The sequence below is a fragment of the Marmota flaviventris genome, chromosome 15 (assembly GCF_047511675.1).
Source record: "Marmota flaviventris isolate mMarFla1 chromosome 15, mMarFla1.hap1, whole genome shotgun sequence".
NCBI classification, from domain to species: domain Eukaryota; kingdom Metazoa; phylum Chordata; class Mammalia; order Rodentia; family Sciuridae; genus Marmota; species Marmota flaviventris.
The window spans coordinates 34,892,845-34,913,619 of record NC_092512.1 but is presented as its reverse complement, the minus strand read 5'-3'; positions in this window follow the sequence as shown (position 1 = coordinate 34,913,619).

Genomic DNA, 20,775 nt, shown 5'->3' with positions numbered 1-20,775 from the left:
CGCTGATCCATCAGAGAAGAGAAGCTAAATCCCCAACCCTATACTGACCCTGACTTTGCCTAGAGTCAGGTGCAGCATCAGGTACAGTTAAGTAGAGTCAACAGAGCCTGGTGACCTTGATGAAATGCAGATATGGAGATTAGAATTGGGGGAGACTGAGGCAGCTGGAAGTTATGGGCTGGGATCTGAATGAGAGGGAGATATGAAAACAAGAAGGCTTGGAAATTAGTATGTGGAGCTGCTGGAATCTATGATAAATGATGGGCTGTGTATGTACAGAGTGAAATTTCATAAGGCAAAGCAAAACAGAGCAAGGAAGATGTAAACCTGAGATTCTCCAGAGCTCACACATAGAAGAAAGACAAGAGCTCTGACCAACCAGGGTGGAGAGTTAGGAAATTCCTAACCAGACACTGATCTCAAGGACAGCACCTTGCTGAACTGGGAAACCCTAGACACATAGAAACAGAATTACACCAGTGCAAACAGAATTCACCAGCCCATAAAAAGAAAAAAAATGACACCATGAACATGTGGAGTTATTTCAAGAATGTAACAATTGTTTAGTATTAGGAAATCTACTATTATAATTCACTACATTAATAAATTTAATCTTAAAAATTGATAGATTAAAAGATATATCATATAATCAATTCTACTGATGCTGAAGACTTTTACAAAAATTAAATTGCACTCTGCATTATACTCACATACTTTCTAAACATAATAAAACATTATCTCATCTACAGCATTTGCTTAATAGGGAAACACTAGACATGTTTCCATTAAAGGTAGAAAAGAAGGGAATGAAGAAGAAAGACAATGACATCCTTTGTAACTATCACTTCATGTTATTCTGGAGGTTGTCACCAATGTCAGTAAAAAGGAGAGATAAAAAAATTTCCAAAAATATAAAACAAAGAAGAAGATAAAAGTATGTGTATTTGTAGATGTGATAGGAGTATTCACCCAGAAAACTCAAAAGAATTCATTGAAAATTACACTACAAGCTCAAATGGAACAATTTTACAGTTCTTTGTTTTTATATTTTTAGAATTCCACAGGAATGCTGGTGAAAGACAACAAAAATTTAGCATTATAATGCATTTTAGTTGTAAACTCATGTCTCTTCTATTTAGGTATTTCCCCAATATCTACTAATAATAACATATCTTTGATTCATTTGTAAAATAAGAGAGAAAAAATATTTTTAAATCTCTTCTGTAGTGCTGCAGTGATCAGAAAATAGGAGACATCCTCAGAGGAAAAAAATAAATAAATAAAATAAAGAGAAAACCATGAAGTTAAATGAACTACTAGCTTCCCTGGGGTATTATAGTTTCAGTCTTACATGGAGATAAAGCTGAAATATTACACAAAGTGAAAAAAATGAACCAGATCTTTGCATCAATCCAGGACTCCCCCCAAAAAAGTGACACTGTATAAGAGTAAACTAGGAAAAAAGATGTCCCTAAGGGGTGGGTAATGAAAGAAAATTTGCCTGTTTTCTTCAGCCTATTGTCTAAAAGATGTAAATCTGACAGCTCTGTTAAGAACCCATAACCACAAGTTAGTCCACTCATAGGTTCGGAGATAGAATCCTTGCTACCTGTAAAGCCAAAAAAAAAAGCCAAGAATAAATTCTAACATAGCTCCAGATTGTAAATGCTGGCAGGTACCTTGAAATAGCAAACCCAGTTCCTGTGGAGACAAATGCCCCCAAATTCAGGCTTCAAGGAATCTAGTTCCAAGTTTAGTAAGTTGACATGCAGACATGCACCAAGGAAAAGACGCCATCTTGAATAATAGTTATCTCAGATGCCTAGAAGAATGAAGATCGTGAAGATCACAGACACCAGAATAGTCACACAGAGTCTAAAATTAGCATGCTTAATGAATTAAGAAATAAAATAGGAGATTTAGATCATAGTGATGGAATGAGAGTTCAAGAATAAGCCAACTGATTTAAAAAATATATAGAGAGAATTTCCAGGCCCCCCAAAAAGAAAAAAATTACACTAACTAAATTTAGAATCCCTTGTATAGTTTGAAATACCAATTAGATACAATTAAAGAGTTGATTATGAAACTGGAGGATACAGCTGAAGAAATTAGGATCTGGGATCTTTAATTTCTAATTCATAAATGAAACTCTACCTGTGAAAATAGGGCGTTGATCTAAGTGATGAAAAGACAACAACAGACTGTGACAAAGATGACTGCAGGGTCTACCAAAAATCTATCCCTTTACATAGAACACAGGCAAAGTTGAGAACCTCTGTCCAAATAAACAGCTAAATTTCCAAGTTCCTCCCCCTACAACTGCTGGTGGCCACGTGACTAGTTCATTACAATATAATGCAATGCAAGAGGAAATGAGGTATGGAATGTCCAGATCAAGTCTTCTTAAAAGTAGGAGCAAACCCTTTATGTCCTCTTTGTCTCACCTCCAGTTCACAAGGATATTGCCATAACTGCAAAAGATGGTAGAGCCACCCACGGAAATAGCCCTACAAGGGCCTGAAAGATTTGTAGAGAAAGATCTCACTATTATGAACAGACACAGGTGGGAATGAAGCCCTAGGGGATAGGACAGGATGGAAGGAGCATAGATCCCTGTGTCACTGTATGGAACAGAGTCACCTGATGACCAAGAACACTTGTTTCACTGTTATGAGAGCAGCAATTAGCTACTTTGTTTGAGCCATCATACAACTTAGGACTGATTTTATCATAGTCTGGACTGTCCTCATTCACACACAGTTATCACTTTGAAAGTTTCAATAATGGCAACAGGCACAGAAACCAGCAGGAACAATATAACAAATTCCTAAGTGAAGATAGAGGTTTCCAAAAAAAAAAAAAAAAGATAGAGGTTTCCAGACCCTCAAGGCCCCTTGAGAACATTCAGCTGCTAATAATAACCAGATTCTTGGCATGAGCACACTGTACCAATGAGAAACACCTTTGCCATTTTCCATGGGGATTTTGTACCCTCTTGTACATGGCTGCTCTAGGTTTGACCCTTCTGGAGAATGCAGCTGTGTGAGTATCAGCAGATACAAACAACTAGTGCCAACAAAACCTGTTCACTGTGAGACTATGTGCATTAAAAATCAAAATGTCCTAAACCCAGACTTCAGGCATGCCCAGTTAGAACTAGGAGTTTAAACTGGAGAAAATTTTGGCAATGTCTATCAAAATTAAAAACTCATATATTCTCTGACTCAGCAATTGTGCTTATTTCATAGATGCACCTCTCTATGTACTGAAATAAACATTTCCAAGGAATTTTATCATAATATTTTTATAGGAAAAGCTTAGAAACATTCTAAATATCCATCAATACAGGACTGGTTAAATAAACCTATGATATATTCATACAATAGAATAAATAAATGATAATAATTATAATAATCACTATAATAATAATCAATAATAATAATTAATATATTAATAATTATTATTAATATATTAATAATAATCATCATCATTAAAAAGATACAGCACTATGGAAAGTTGGTATGTTGGTTTCTTAAAACATTAAACATAGAATTGCCATATGATCCAGCAAGTCTACTTCTGAGTATATGCCCAGAGGAATTGAGGCTGAAACTTGAAGAGATACTTATACATACAAATTTATGGAGATGTTATTTACAAGAGCCAAAAGGTAGAAGCAATCCAAGTGTCCACTGACAGATACGCGCGCACACACACACACACACACACACACACACTGCCCTGGGTTCAATCCCCAGTACGTGCATACACACATACACAAATTCAAACGTGCATCCTTTTGCAATACTGGAGATTGAACCAAGGACCTCACACATGCCAGGCAAGTGCCCGCCACTAAGCTACATCTCCACCCTTGTCTTTTATTTTGAGACAGGATCTAATTTGCCCTGGCTGGACTCAAATTTGTAATCCTCCTGTTTAGCCCCCCAAGTAGCTGAGACTACAGCCGTGTAACACACACATAGCATAAAAATGTGTTTTTAATAAAAATATGTGTGATGCTTTGTAGGATGGATAGAATTTGGTAAGACAGAAAGGAAAAAGATCAATCAAGGTGATGAAATTAATTGTAAGAAGAAAGACACAGAAATAGAAACACATATTCTGAAGCAAAGAAAATAAATCCTTGTGGTCCCCTGAGAGTGACTGTTGGTGGCACAAAATGGAACATCCCTCAGGTGGGAGGATATATTGGACCAGGCTGCATGGGGCTGGGAGACTAGACTGTGCCCAGGAGGCAAAGCAGAACCGTTGGCAGGATTCTGCCAAGGAAGTGACCAGATGAGAGCAAAGGGCACTGAGAGAGGGAAGCTCAGCCGCATGTTAATCTCCAGGGCAGAAGTGGGCAGCTGTCTGGGGCCTGGCAGGTGGAGAATAGCTGAAATAACCAGGGAGGACAGACAAAGGAAACATGAGCTCAAGAGAGCCAGAAGAAGGAGCCTGGGGGTAGGAATCCAGAGAGGAGGAGGAGGCAGGGGTGGCAGAGGCCAGGGGAAGGCCTGGGCGTGGGGGACAGAAGGTGTGAGCTTTCCTCCCTGTCACTGATCTTAAAACCCAGCCCTGCCACAGATTCACCTAAAGAAATATATATATATATATATATATATATATATATATATATATATATACATATATATATACACATATATATATATATACACACATATATATATATACACACACACACATATATATATGTGTGTGTGTGTGTGTGTATGTATGTGTGTGTGTATATATATATATATATATATATATATATATATATATGGTTCCCACCCAAAATCTAATGAATTGGGACCAGAATAGAAGGGGAAGGTAATGTAAATATGTATACTTACAGCATCCTTCCAGGATTCCCTAGTCCAAGTGGTCATCATCTCCCACATGAAATATAACAGGTATATATTGTTTCCCTGCCTTTGTTTTTGTTTCCTCTTTCTCTCAGTCTGCCCTGTGAGCTTTTAAAAACTAAAGTGGGATCACATCACTCATCTACACAAAACTTTCCATGCCTTCCTGTCGCACTCAATATAAGATTCTAAATCCTTTCTGTGGCCTTTCTGAAGGCCTCTAATAATCTGCACCCAGCTCCCAGATCCCTGCTCCCATCTCCTAGCTCTTTCTAAATCTCAACTTATGCATCTTTATTCCTAGTCTCAGTGCTATTTCTTAAAGAGGAAAAAAATAGGAAATGAGTCTGCACCACCTCAGGACCTTTGCATGTGCTGTTCTTCTGCATAATGGCTCTTTTGCCAGATATCCATTTGTTTTCTCTCACTTCCTTCAGGGCCTTGCTCATATGTTACCTTATCAGACTGACCACCAGTCTAACATAATATTCCCATCCTCATCATCTCTATGACTCTCTCTCTCTGCTTTATTTTATTTCATAGCACTGTGACCACCTGATATATGACATATTTATGTCTTTGCCTACAACCAATACCCCTACATTTGAGTGTTATCACCAGAAGAGCCAGAATTTAGTTTTGTTCACTGCTGTATCCCCATGCCTAGAGTATATGTTAGTTCAAGTACACATTACAGATATAATACTTGTTGAATGAATAAAATTGCTAATAAGTGCCCCCAAGTGAGTCTTAGGCAGCCAGCCTGGTATGCAAAATATCAGTGTAGCTAAAGTGAGGTAATTCTCAAATATTGAAATGTGGATTTGACAGCATTTCTTTGCCTTAACATAGCTTTCACTGGCATTCAGGGGTCAGAGACTGCACAAATCTGACCTTGTCAAGCTAGGTCATCAGCTCTGGGCACAACAGGGTGCACAGCCTATGTACATTTTATTCCCTGTCTGGCTTTCCAAGACATACACACCCCTGCCTGATCTGGGTGCATCCCTGTGGTGCTATTGAAGGGGATGTCCCGAGTCATCACAGGGGCCACAGAGAGTTTGGAGGAGAATTCAGTTTGCTGAGTGTGACTTGCTTTGGTTGTGAAATGTTCTCTTTTGGTTTGTGATTTCCTCATTTGGTAGTCTTGGAACTTAAACGATGCTTCAGAAGTAACAAAGCAAGGAATTAAATCATGCTAAATAGCAGTGGTAAAGACCATCCCAGATGATCAACACTTTGTTGGAAGCTGGAATCTCATCACTTACCCAGGGTTTTCATGTGTCTTATCCTACCTGGAACCTCTCTCTACAGGGAGACAGTGAGGACATCAAGCCCTCCAACCCCGTTTTATAGATAGGGAAACAGGCTCACAGAAGCTGGTTGTCTTTCCCAAAAGACATAGCCAGCAAGCAGTGGTGTTGAGATTTAGCCCCTTCTGTTTCCACATCATTCCACATCTGTATTTCCACTACACCACTGTTAATAAGATTGAGAATGAGTTTGGACCTATGTGGACCTTTGTGGACCCGTGGGGACCCATGGGGACCCATGTTTCACACCATTGTCATCACTGCTGCTAAGGGCTATGGACTGCTTGCTCCATGCCAGGCTCACACTAAGTGAAACTGAGGCCAAGAGATGGAGGAACCCTTGCCCAGGAACAATACCAAGTAGAGGCAAAGTGGATTTTTTAAAAAGTCCTATCTAATTCCAGAGCCAAGTTTTTAGGCATAAGCTCATTTTTTCTACTGATAACTTGGTGCCATCAAGACAAAACACTAATGTCTCCTAGGCTCAAGCCTTCATCCCCTCTTCTCTTTACTAAGAGACTTTTTCCATATCCCAAGTCTTGACACTTCGCCTTCCCTAGTCCTGTCTCCAAACTAAGGTCTAAGTAAGTCTTCCAAAAGATGACTGTGAAGGGCAGGAATCCCCTTTTATATTTCCACTAACCCCAAATCAACTCCATGATAAAGGTCAAACTCCACATCATCTGCCGTACATGCCCTTCACAAGTGCATCCTGACCTGATCCTCAGGCTCATTCTTGCAGTTTCTCTCCATTCACCTGCATTTCCATTGTGATGTCCCTAGACTTCTCACTTTTCAAAAAAAAATGTTTTTTAATTGTTGTAATTAGTTATGCATGACAGTAGCATGCACTTTGACACATGATACTTAAATGGAGTATAACTTCTCATTCTGGTTGTATATGATGTGGAATCACACTGGTCATGTAATCATATATGCACATAGGGTAATAATGTCTGATTCATTCTACTATCATTCAAAATACTTCTATTCTTCCTCCCACCCTTATTGTGAATTAGCATCTGCATATCAGAGAAAACATTCAGCCTTTGGTTCTTTGGCATTGGCTTATTTTGCTTAGCATGATATTCTTCAGCTCCATCCATTTACCAGCAAATGCCATAATTTCATTCTTCTTTATGGCTGAATAATATACCATTGTGTATATACACCACATTTTCTTTATCCATTCATCTGTTGAAGGGAAGATAGGTTGGTTCCATAGCTTAGCTAATGTAAATTGAGCTGCTATAAACATTGATGTGGCTGCATCACTATAGTATGCTGATTTTAAGTCCTTTGGGTATAACAAAGGAGTTGGAACTGGGTCAAATGGTGGTTCCATTCCAAGTTTTCTGAAGAATCTCCATACTGCTTTCCAGAGTGGTTGCACCAATTTGCAGTCCCACTAGCAATATAGGAGTGAACCTTTCCCCCACATCCTCGCCATCCTCCTTGTTGCCTGAATTCTTAATAATTGTCATTCTGACTGGAGTGAGATGGAATCTCGGTGAGGTTTGATTTGCATTCTCTAATTCCTAGAGATGTGAACGTTTTTTCATAGTGTTGTTGATGGATTGTATTTCTTCTTCTATGAAAGTGTCTGATCAGTTCTTTAGGCCATTTATTGATCGGGTTATTTGTTTTTTGTTGCTAAATTTTTTGAGTAGACTTCTCACTTTTTACACACGGCTCCTGTATGAGAGGCTCTCGCCTGTCTTCTTGTCCTCCCCTCATTTTGGATCAGAGATGTCCACTGTGGTCATTCTGAATGTGATTTACTATCATATGTTGAATGTATGAATAGTTTTCCTTTTTAATTCAAAGATCTCTGTACCTAAAGAACTGTACCTGAGAAGCTGCAGCAAAAGACATGCTCACGGAGCTCTTTATATTTGGACTTGACCTGCATGATGAGCTTCTGGCCTCTGCATCAATACCAAAATGGAATGTGACTTTTGGAGAAGAGATGAGTACAATTTTGCACGTGGGAGAGACACTCACTGTTTTGGCCAGGGGGCTGACTGCGGTAGGTATTATCCAAAGACTGCCATAACTGATTCCTTCCCTGCCTATGTGCATATTTCTCTGCTCCACCAAAATGCTTGGGTCTTTCTTGGGTCTCAATTGGTCCTGTGGCTATTTTGACCAATAATGTAGCTTTTGAACAGAAGAATCTAAAGTCCCTGAGTTTAGGCCATAAGTGTCCATTTCCTTCCTCTTAACAACTTTACTATGGAAGCCCAAGATACTTAGACTACATGGTAGAAAATTGAGGTCCTATTTGACACACTCAGCCAAGATCCCAGCCAAGAGACAGTACCAACTGTAAGCCATGGGAGCTATCTGGAATGTTCTAACATAGCTGAGTACTCAGATGACTCCATCCTTCAAGCTGAGCTCAGTCAGCCTGAAGAATTATGGGAGAAAATAAAAGATTACTGGTATTTTGTTTTGTTTTGTTTTGGTACTAGTAATTGAACCCAGGGATGCTTAGCCACTGAGCCACATCCCTAGCCATTTTTCTTTTTTTAATATTTTATTTAGAGAAAGGGTCTTGCTAAGTTGTTGAGGGCCTTGCTAGGCTGCCGAGGCTGGCTTTGAATTCACAATCTTCCTGCCTCAGCCTCCTGAGACGCTGGGATTACAGGCGTGTGCCATCACACCTGGCAAAAGATTATTTTTTAAGCTACTAGGTGTTAGGGTGGTTTATGAAGATGCAATAGATCCTTGCAACGAACCACAATGCCTAGAACAGTGCCAGGCCCATCCTGGATGCTCAGAAACCAACAGATAATGATTAAATGAATGACAATATGTGTCTTCTACTTGCAAAACCCTGAGAAAAGATTTGAAAAGACCCTGTCTCCTTGGCTTATTAGTCCAGGCAACTCACCTTGTTCAATGAGTTGTTCAAAGCAGATGCCAAAGAGAAAAGAGCTTTGGATCCAGCCAATAATGACAACGAAAGCAATCCTATCCTCTGAGGAAGAGTGTTAATGGGAAATACAAAAAATAAGCCAGCAGTTGGTGCCAAAGTAAGAGGCTGCAATTCATGTACATGTAAGCAAAAGCCATGAAGTTATAGAGGTCATGAGGCAATGGAACCCATAACCAAAGCATGAGACCCATAGCCATAGAGGGAAGAATAAAGAATAAGGCGCTGGTAGCCTATGGGAGTGCCAAAGATTCCAGAAAGTAGCCAGGGAACCAGAATGGTCAAGTAGTGGAGTAGAAAGCAACCAATTTGGCTTCTTAGAGGAAAACCAAATAAGTCAGTTGCTAAGATTGAATTGTGCTCTAAAGAACCAATTCCTTGTCTTCCAAAAGCCCTAGCCATGCGACTTCTCTGTCTTTATTCCTCCCCAAGACAGTCATAAAATATAACCTTGTCACATGAGGAAATCTATGCACATCATGATTCTTTACAACTTGAAATTATCTTTACCAGGTATCCAAAGATAAATGTTTGCTAAACTGAAGTGGATGGATGAAGCTTCTTCTGGGAAACTGAGATACCAAGAAATGTTTTTGAAATTCCATCTGCATGAGAATTCTCAATTTATGCTCTGTAATAATAGGGATTACACTCTGATGTGCTAACAAAAAACCCCTCACAGCTCAGTGATAGCTCTCACAAACTTGGCTGCAGATCTGGGTAAACATTCTGGGCCACTATCCTCGATGTGGGCTGAATATCTCCATTTGGACTTATTCTTTCAGGAGAGAAGAAGAAAGTTTTCAGACCCCTGGGACCCTTTTCCCTAATCAGTGGTTGTCTCGATGCAGGAGCATGCTTACAGGCAATTCTGGAAGTGTTGCAGAATTATGATGCCCAGAAGCAGTTTTCAACCAGCAATAGATAAGCAATTGGTGGATAAATATCGCAACTTCAGTTGGAAAAGCTCTTTAGAGACATAGAGCAATAATCGTAAAAATGGACTCTGAAGAGAGTTCTATAGTGTCCCTCAAATTCCCGGTAGAATAGAGATCCTTTTGCCAACTGCAATTCCTGGCTTTATCATGCACCCTTCTTTGGCTTCCTTTCTTGCTTATCTCACTTTTCCAATCCCTTATTGCTGTTTCCTCCCAGTCTATTTGCATTCAAATCCTTGCCTCAGGGACATGTCATGGAGGTACCTGAACCAAGACCCAGGGGGAAGGGAACCCTGGAGCATCACATAAACTACCCTGGCACATGTCATTTCTGCTTATGTATATTTGGCCCAAGTGAGTCATCTGCCCATGCCTGACTCCTGGTGGACGGGAAAGTCCTTTCCTTCCCACCAGGCCAGGGACCACAGATTAGTCATTTGACTCCTGCGAGGTAGCGAGAAATTTGAAAGGAATTAAGAACTCCTGACTCATGACTTAGTTACCTCAACTGACCTGACACTCAGAGGAGTGAGAAGCTGTTTTTAAACCCTGGCAGTCTCCCTGAAGGAATACGATCTTCCCCTTTGTAAAGAGAGCCAGAGCACATGTATTGTAGGGCACAGGACAGTAAACTGAGAGGGCATCTCGAAAGGTGACAACGGGTAGTAAAATATGAACTTAACACAGCTAGACAGTGTGCCCACAGCCATGAGAGTGTCCCCTTGGTCAAAGCCCCAGTCGTGTAAATGCTGTTTCTGTCCATCCTGGGGGAAGAGAGAGTTTGTCTTTTCCCACCCTTGGTTATTTATTTTTTGAATATACTGAACAGCTTTGCTCCTAGCACCAGACTAGATGCAGAGATGTAAGACTCCGTTCCCAGGGAATGCATGTCCTCACCAAGAGATGGAGTAAACATCTGAATAGAGACGTGATCAATTTGGAAGTCTGGAAGTTTCTAGATAAATGGGTTGTAAATATTTGAAATTTTATTCCTTTTCTTTCCTCCCTTGCAGAGCAAAATGCCTTGACTGTATACTCCAAATGTATTAGCTGTCTGCTGTTGGTACAGCAAATGACCATGAACCTAATGGCTTAAAATGGTACAGTGTATCATTTCACATTCTGTGGTTCCTAGCCCAACATGGGTCTCACTGAGCTAAAATCAAGGTGACAGCAGAGCTGTGCTCTTTCTGGAGGCCCTAGGGGAGAACCCATTTCCTTGCCTCTTCCAGATTCTAGAGCCTGCCTACATTCCTTGGTTCATGGCCCCCTTCTTCCACCTCCAAAGCCAGCAATATTATGTATATTTTTAAACTGTTCTATCATCATTTTTTCTCTCAAAATGGGCTGGAAAAGTTCTCTCCTTTAAAAAAATCTATGTGATTTAAATGGCCCTACCCAGAAAATGCAGGATAATTTCTCCTGTATCCTTAGTTATATCAGTGAGGCTCCTTTTGACATGTCGGGTAATTTATTCACAACTTCTAAGGAGTAGGGTATGGACATTTTTGGGTGGTCATTATTCTTCCTACCCCAACACATTAAAATTAAAAAGAAACAATTTATTGCTACTTATAAAGAATTAATACAGGGCTGGGGTTGTGGCTCAAGGGTAGAGCGCTCGCCGAGCATGGGTGAGGCCCTGGGTTCGATCCCCAGCACCACATAAAATTTAAAAAAAAATAATAATAATACAGGCACAAAGTCAACCTTCATAAGTAAAAATGAAACATGCACAGAGATGGATCTACAGACAGACAATGTGTCCCTACATGGAAGAAAGCACAGCCTTGCTAGCAATTAAGGAAATGCACGTTTAAAGCAATTCTGATGCCATTTTAGACCCTATAAACTAGCAAAAATAAATAATAATTTTAAAAATCCAATGTGAATGTGGCTTCAGGGAAATGTATTGTTGATGATGTTGTAAATTGTTTCAATCTTTCTAGAAAGCAATTTGGCAGCGGGTAACAAGCTGTTTGTGTCTTTTTTCCAAATAATTCATCTTTAGGGATATTGACCTAAGGAAATGACCCCAAAGAGAAAATTTTAGAAGCCACTGGTCTAAACAAGCCTTCACAGTCACATTATTTATAACAGGGAAAAACTGGAAACAGCCCAAATGTCCAAAAATAGAGCTACGGATGAGCAATCTCTGGCATATTTACAAGATGAACTGCTCCATAATCATTAAGAAGACAGGTTTATGGATAATGTTGACTCTAGGTTATGTTGGCTTGAAATATTATTAATAAAGCGGCAAAGTACAAAATGTTAAATGCATTTATATATCTTAGCTATATAAAAACAAATGTAGAATGTGTATTATTGTTAATGAAATAAAGCAAATATAGATGCAATAATTTAGTATTTAGTATGTTTGAAAATGAAAGTACTTAATAACCTAGACTAAAGAGGTGAAGTAGTCATTATGGCAAATTATTAGAAAAAAAATGTTATTTGAGGGAAGTTAGAACATACAAACTTACACATAAGGGGTGTATTTATTAATTAAAAAGCATTGACAGGGAGGTACACTGTATGCGATCACAACAAAAATAAGGCAAAGGAGGAGTGAGATAGGGCCCCAGAGCTTATTAGACATTTGAGAAACAAGACAGATGCAATAGGTTACAGTATAAATGATTTTTAAAATTCAATTCTATGGAAAAAAACTGAAAGTTTTTTTGTTGTTATTTATTTATTTCATTTAGAGGCTTTTATTTATTTTATTTTTGTTGTTGTTTTTGTTTGTGAGTTTTTTTGGTTTTTTTTTCCTGGTGCTGGAGATTGAATACAGAGCCTTGTACATGTTTTGGGGGTTTTTTTGTACCAGTTATTGAACCCAGGGACACTTAACCACTGAGCCACATCTCTAGTCTTTTTTTTTTTTTTTTTTTTGTATTTTATCAGAGAGGGTCTCACAGAGTTGCTTAGCGCTTTGCTAAGTTGCTGAGGCTGGCTTTGAACTTGTGATCCTCATGCCTCAGCCTCCGGAGCTGGTGGGATTACAGGTGTGCACCACCTGCCCAGCTCCTTGTACATGTTAAGCAAATGCTTTACCACTGAGCTACATTCCAACCCCAAAGCGTTTCTTACGTTGTGTTCTTAGACTCTCTAAGTTTCATAAGTGCTAGAGTTCTGTGAGATATTTTGTGAACAGAACTAAGCTTTAGGTAATTTTGTAAACTCACTTCCTTTGAACTACTATTTTTATTTAAAATGCTGATTTTTAACTACTGTCTTTGCTTTAAAATTATCTTTTAAAACTCATGGAAATATACAAAGCAAGCAAAACACAGCACCTAAAATCCATCTTATTCCTAAGAAATAATTATTGTTAACATTTTATAAATATCATTTTAGCTCATTTAGTCAGCATTTGACCAGAGAAGCAAAACCTGGAGGAGAGATACAGGAGTAGATTTGTTGCAAAGAAGTGGTTTACTCAATTATGGGAGCTGCCTAGCCATCCAGGGACCATAGGACAGGCCAGAAGGAAGGGCAGGGTGGATTCCTGGAGGTAGGAGGAAGCAGCTGGAAACCTCAGCTCTGCCCTTGACTGAGTCAGGTTCACCTGGGTCATCAAGGGCAGTCTCCCTTGTTTAAAGCCAACTGGCTATGAACTTTAATCATATCTAAAGAAATAGCTTCACAGTGTCACCCAGATGGGTGTCTGATTAGGTACCAGGGATGTTTAGCCCAGAGTAGTTGACATGCCAAAAAAGACCTTCACAGTCCACCCCTGTCAACTGGACTCTCTACACATCTCCTAAAATCATAGATCTCCAAGTAAAGACAACAAGTTACCCTTTTGCTTTATATTACACAATTAGCCTGCGTACAACCAAAATCAAGCTAACGCTTTTCCCAGAAGAGGATGCAAAGTCCCTAGGTGATGTTCACTCTTCACTCTTCTCCCTAAATGTCTTGTAACTTAAATACTGTGATATGGTTAATCTGCTACTAACACACTTTATGTTAGATAATAAAGGGTTAAAAATAGGAAGAAAGCTAAAATATTTTACTTAATATATTTACAAACATTCATAACAAATAAGGAATAAATACTCAGAACAACCACAGTCCTCATTTCTGCAACTGGTTACCTGGCCATAGTGTTTATATAATTTTCTTCCATTGCCCATTCCATATGTCCTTTGCCCTTTAGCAGGCACCTCAACTGCTCAACTGGCCAGAGTTCTTTTTTTTTGGTGGTGCTGGGGATTGAACTCAGGACCTTGTGTATGCAAGGCAAGCACTCTACCAACTAAGCTATATTCCTAGCCCCTGACCATGGTTCTTTACCTTGTGAGGTAACCAAGCCTAGCTTTCCAGGACATTAATAATCCTATCTGAATTGGATTGATGCAGTTTTCTATTGACTTCAATCACAAGGTATGGTAATACTTAGAGATATCCTAAGGCATCACTTATATTTCAGAAATATCCTTCTTTACCTATCTATGGAGCCATAGGGTGACAGTCTCTATTTCCATGTCAATGGCTAATTAATGTATCTCCTGGTGAAGTATTCCTCCCTTTGAAACTAAAACCCCTAGATGAGCAGAGCCAAAGAATGTGGGGATGGAAGCAAAAACTTTGTTACAGGATCATCAGCTTCTATTTCTACTTTTTGACTGCTGGACTCGAATTCTGGCTATGAGAGGAACCACATCATAGAGTATGTAGAGAAATCTGGAGGCTACTGCCCCAACACATTGCCACTATCTGTTGCTGTAACTGAATCTTCAAAAGGCTCTTCCACCACTTTATCAAGCCAACTCTTCAGAATGACAAAGCACAGCAGCCAACTGGTGGCACCTAATCCCCAAAGGCAAAGATATTGTCTGGTAATGGACAATGGAGTCAAAGCAGGGACTCACACAGACTATGACTTTGGCTAGTTGAGGATTGTATCCCATGTGGCAGATTAGTGGTTGCCCAAGTCTGACTAGGCCTAGGGAATGACTGCTGATAGGTACAGGGTTTCTTTGGTGAAAACGATGAAAATGTTCTGGAATTCTATAGTGATGACGGTTGTCAAATTTGACTAATATACTAAAAACAACTGAACAGGACACTTTGAACGGGTAAAGTTTATGTTATAGAATGAATGATATGTGATTAAATAAATAATTTACAATATCTCTAGCTTTTAAAATGCAAAATTAGGAAAATTAGAAAGTACATATAACACAAAGGAGAAAATAAAATCACCTAAAACTAAAAATTATTAATAGTAGGATATAATGTCATTTCAACTTTCAAGGGACTCATATTTTGGTATTCAATATTGCTAACTAAAAGCAATACAACATACAAAGTGCAATGAAACTATGGCCTGCATACAAGAATTAAGTATTTCTAGATAATCTTTCCCAAGATGTGCACAAAAGGGATAAACTTCCTGCCAATCTTCCACCCATTATAATTAATAGAGAGGATTCTAGCAGTGATCATGTTTCAAAAAAATTGCTGAGCCACCCCCTGGCAATGATCTGTGCCTAGGTTGACTCTTAAAGAACTTTCTGAATTGTAAATGATCTGGCAGAGAAGACTAAGCCAAGAAATATCAGTGAAACTGGGTCCAGTCAAATGACTATGCTAAAAACTTTTGGTTATTGTACTTTTTGTTTAGCAATCCCCATCATATGTACCTATTCTTCAGGCTCTGGGCCACCTAGCAGCTTTTATGGCTGAAGGAACTTCAGAAAGTCGTCCCAAATATATAATTCTCTCAAAAATGTACCGACATCTTTCACAGATAGGCCCATGTTAGTGTCCTGCTCTTAGGTGCTGCTCCCAAAGTCTTTCTCAAATATCAAAACAGCATTCTAGAACTTTAGAGACTTTTCTCTCCAGAGAAGCTAAGAAACGATTATCTATAATCACTTTCTCTCTTCTCTCTCAGTGCCCGCCCCTCCACTCCCTCCAGCCAGCTACCATTACCCATCAGAGGCAGCTGGAAGAATTTCTTCAGAGAGAACCTAATTGCTTAATTGTGCATTGCAGTTGAGGATACTCTGCTCCTGGTGTTGCTCTTTGATGTGTCCCTGTTTTGCTTTTGTGGTGTAAGTGTGATCCTAGAGCGTGCCTATTTCCCTGTTCCTGGAAGCCATGTTTTGGTTCTGATGCACCAAAGTGCAGCAAGAACTCGTGGGCTTCACAACAGGAGAAACAGCCTCACAAAATCCCATTGGGAAGAGAAAAGAGAAAGGAGAGAGATTGGTGTGTAACACTGTGGGAAGGGGCAGAGGGGCCAAACCCCCAGGTTTCAAAGGCCCTGTGTCCTTAGCACTCACTTCCCACTCATTGCTTTAAATATCCAGCCTTTTGTTTCTGCATCCTTGTAATCAGTTCTGTCAGAGGGAATTGGACTGTGAATTCCCACCTAGAATTCTTTAGTTCTATGGCTAAATAAGAGCATAGGCCTAAAAGACCAATCTGAACAAAGTCCTAAGATGAGAGATGAGCATGAAAGGAAGGAAGAGACCATGGGGTGGCTCTCTCCGAGGAAAGGAAGCTGAAAGAGCCCAGGAAGCCCAAGAGCAGGATAAGCATTCAACACTTTGAATATCCTTAGTGTTTTAGTCAGCTTTTCATTGCTGTGACTAAAAGACTTGACATGAACAATTTTAGAGAAGGAAAAGTTTATTTGGGGGCTCACAGTATCAGAGGTCTCAGTCCATAGACAGACGGCTCCACTCCTCGGGAATCAGGGTGAGGCAGACCATCATGGCAGAAGAGTGTGGTGGAGGGAAGCCTCTTACCTGATGATCAGGAAGCAGAGACAGACTCCACTCACTAGATTTAAAATATGTACCCCAAAGTCACGCCCCCAATGACCCACCTCCTCCAGCCACACCCTACCTGCCTTCAGTTACCACTCAGTTAATCCCCATCAAGGGATTAATTCACTGATTGGGTTAAGGTGCTCATAATCCAATAATTTCTCCTCTAAACCTTCTTGCATTATCTCACACATGAGCTTTTGGGGGACACCTCACATTCTAACCATAACAGCAGCATAGAATTCAGGAAGTGGCATGGGTATTGCTGGCAGCTTTTAGCCAAGTTTATTGCAATGCTCAGAACAGAAGGCAGAGCAGAAAGTGAAAAACTTGGACTTGAAAGGCAAGAATAAAACTAGGGCTAAGGGAGTTGCCGTTGTTAAAGACATTACTGCCACTGAAGAAATGCTAAAGACTTTTCCCAGAGACTCTAAGAAAGATGGCTTGAGGTCATCTCAAGAGCTGGCAAGGCCACACCCATCTCAGACTCAAGGGAGTAAAAGTAAAAATTCTCTTGAGACCCATGCTGCACCCTTCTTGCACAGGGGGGCCTAGGAAATTTTTTAACATGCTCAGCTACCCAGGTGCTCAGAGGCTTCTACAGCCAGGGTCCCTGAAGTCTTGGCCACTGCTCGAGATGGCAGCAGACCTTGACATCAACCACATGGTGCTGGTTCTGCAGGAATGCATGACGCTGGAGTTAGGGGGTCATGGAGGCTTCCGTCAAGACTTCAAAGGACAGCCTGGGAGGCCAGGCAAAGCACAGCAGGGTCAGAGTCCCTGCAGGGTGCCCCTCAGAGGGCAAAGTGCGTAGATACAAGGAGGAAGCCAAAGCTGCAGTGTAGACCCCCAAGATTAATAAATGTCAGTACTGTGGAATGTCCTCTGAGAAAAGTCACAGGAATTGAACTGAGACAAGCCATAACCAACAAGGCCACAGGGGCAGAGCTACACAAACCCTTTGGAAAGAACATCATGATGCCTTGTGCCCCAGAGGCTGGACACGGAACTACAGGACTTGTTGCCCAGCTGGATTTCAGTCTTGCTTTGATCCCATTCCTTTGTTCTATGACCCTATTTTTCTGAATGGAAATGTTTACTCTGCGCCTTTGTATGTGGATATTAGTAAATTGCTTTAATTTTTACAGGTGCTCACAATAGGAGTTTGCCCTGAGTCTTAGAGGAGACTTTGGACTTGCATTTTGGGGCAATTTTGAAACTGTTGAAACTAGGGGGACTCTTGGAAATGGGCTAAATGTACTTTGCATTGTGAGATGGTCATGAGATTTTGGGGACCAGGGGAAGAATGTTAGGGTTTGGATGTGAGGTGTCTCCAAAAGCTCATGTGTGAGACAATGCAAGAAGGTTTAGAGGAGAAATGATTGGATTATGAGTGAGTTAATCTTTTGATGGGGATTAACTGAGTGGTAACTGAAGGCAAATAGGGTGTGGCTGGAGGAAGTGGGTCATTGGGGCGTAACTTTGGAGTATATGTTTTGTATCTAGTGAGTGGAGTCTGTCTCTGCTCCCTGATCATCAAATAAGAGGCTTCCCTCCACCACACTCTTCTGCCATGATGGTCTGCCTCACCCTGATTCCCGAGGAGTGGAGCCGTCTGTCTATGGACTGAGACCTCTGAAACTGTGAGCCCCCAAATAAACTTTTTCTCCTCTAAAATTATTCTTGTCAGGTCTTATTGTCACAGCAGCAAAAAAAGTTGACTAAAACAGTTTGCAAGTGGGTCCTTTGTTGAGCCCTCAATCACAATCCCATGGAATTAACAAGACATTGTGTCATTCAAGGCAGAAGTATGCATGGCAGAATTTGTTCTATTGTTAGTCCAAGGGGCCCAGCAGTTGGGTTGAATGGCATCAGAATCATGGTTTTTAAGTTTTCATACTCATGTATAATGCACACATGCATACTCATACAACACACCTGTCAAGAGAGATTCTAGAATGATTCCTAGTAGAGAAAGAGAGCAAGAGTGGTTTGGAAAACTCCCTAGGTTTTCTGTTATATGATTATCCTTGACCAAACCATTGCCCTGGTTTGACATGAGAAACCATAGGAACTCTCCTTTTCATCCTACTCACAAATATGCCCTTTGATATACCAGTTAGAACAGTAAGCACGTTTCAAACCAATTTAATAACTAGATGATATAGTGGCTCACCTCAGTGTGGATTTAGGTGCAACTTGATCTAGGATTCAATATCACCAGGATATACTCCCCATTTCCTCCATTTCTGCTCTCACTTCCTCAGGTTGCCTCCAACCTCTGGCACCCTGTGGTCATAGATGGGTATGGCAATCCATGCAACTATATCCAGTCTCCTTCATATCCACCAAAAAGAGAGTAAGAGTATCTTTCCCAGGATTCCTGGTGACTATATCATTGCATATCATTTGGTCATTCCTGAACTAATCACTGTGATCATAAGAATGTGACCCTGTAACACTACAGCAAGTACGTTCAGTAGTAACCCCCAAGGTCTTCTCCAAAGGGAATTACTTCTATTTACTTGGATAGCTATGCATTGAAGAAAGGGGACTTTTCAGGTCTTTCAAGAATTTCTATATTGAAATTATCACTCAGGAACCCAAATTGCTCTCATCGCTCCCAGTTAGAGCGGGAACATGTGAGGAGCAGGCTACAAATGGAATCATGTTTCAAGTCTGGCTCACAGTCCCACTGGGTTCAGAAAGCTAAACCTGGTGTTCCGATTCTCACATGTGTAATAGATGTGCTTGGCAGTTTCTGGAACAGATTACTTACATTGATTCTTTTACCTGTGGGGTATTCATTGTAAGGAAAAAGGTCAAGTAGGAGAAGTCTCTGAAACTGCCCAAACTACTGACCAAAAAAATATATAAAAAATAGGACTGCTTCATGGGAAAACACCACCAATTAGTACCAACTTGAAAAACTTATAAAGAATGCAAGGATAGTGGTTCTGTCATACCCACTTCTCATCTGGCCTCAATAGACCAGATGGAACATGGCAGATGATAATAATCAACCAACTAGTGGGCCAGTTAAGGTATCTCTGTTAGAGCAGGTTGATGTGGGCTCCAGCACAGAGAAGATGGTCATTGATCTAACAGCCATGTTCTTGTTCATTCCTACTGGGAAGGAGAGTGAGAGTAAATTCCCATTCACATAGGGCAGAAAATTGTATGTAGTTATGGTTGATCCAGAGCTATGTGAATTCTCTTGCCTTCTGGCATGATACCGTCAGAAGGTACCCAGACTGTCTGGAGGAGCTGAACAGTAAAAGTATGGTCCCCTATATCAATAATGTCATGCTAATCAGAACTGATGACCAAGGGGTAGAAAGTATATTGGAGCATCATAAGACTCCATAGGTACTCCTGAGGGAGAGAGAGAAATCCTACAAAGATGCAGAGTACCACCATGTCAGTGAAGATTTTACGTTGGTCCAGGACATGAACATCCTCTCCAAAGTGAAAAAAAAAAAAAAAAGTGTTCTCATTCCCTATCTCCCACCACAAAAATGAAGCTCATTTGGTAGGAGTTTGTGAGATTCTAGATGTGGCACATTTGAAACATCACTCCATCCCATCTATTCAGTAGCCCCACAGGATGACAGATTCAGGTGGGACCCTGAGCAAAAAAATGCTCTATAGCAGATTCAGGCTGAGGAGTAAGTGCTTGTGCTTCTTGAACCATTCAACCCAGTAGTCTCTGTAATATTTGAAGTGTCTGTGCTAGGAAAAGATGCGGTTGAGGTAGTTAATGGCAAGCCACAATAGGAGAATCACAATGTAGAGCCCTGAGAGTTTTGAACAAGACCACGACATCTGCAGCAAAGAAGCTTATACTGTGCACTATCCAAAAGAAGGATTAGCTTACTACTGAGCCTTAATAGGGATAAAGAATCTCATCTTAGAGAA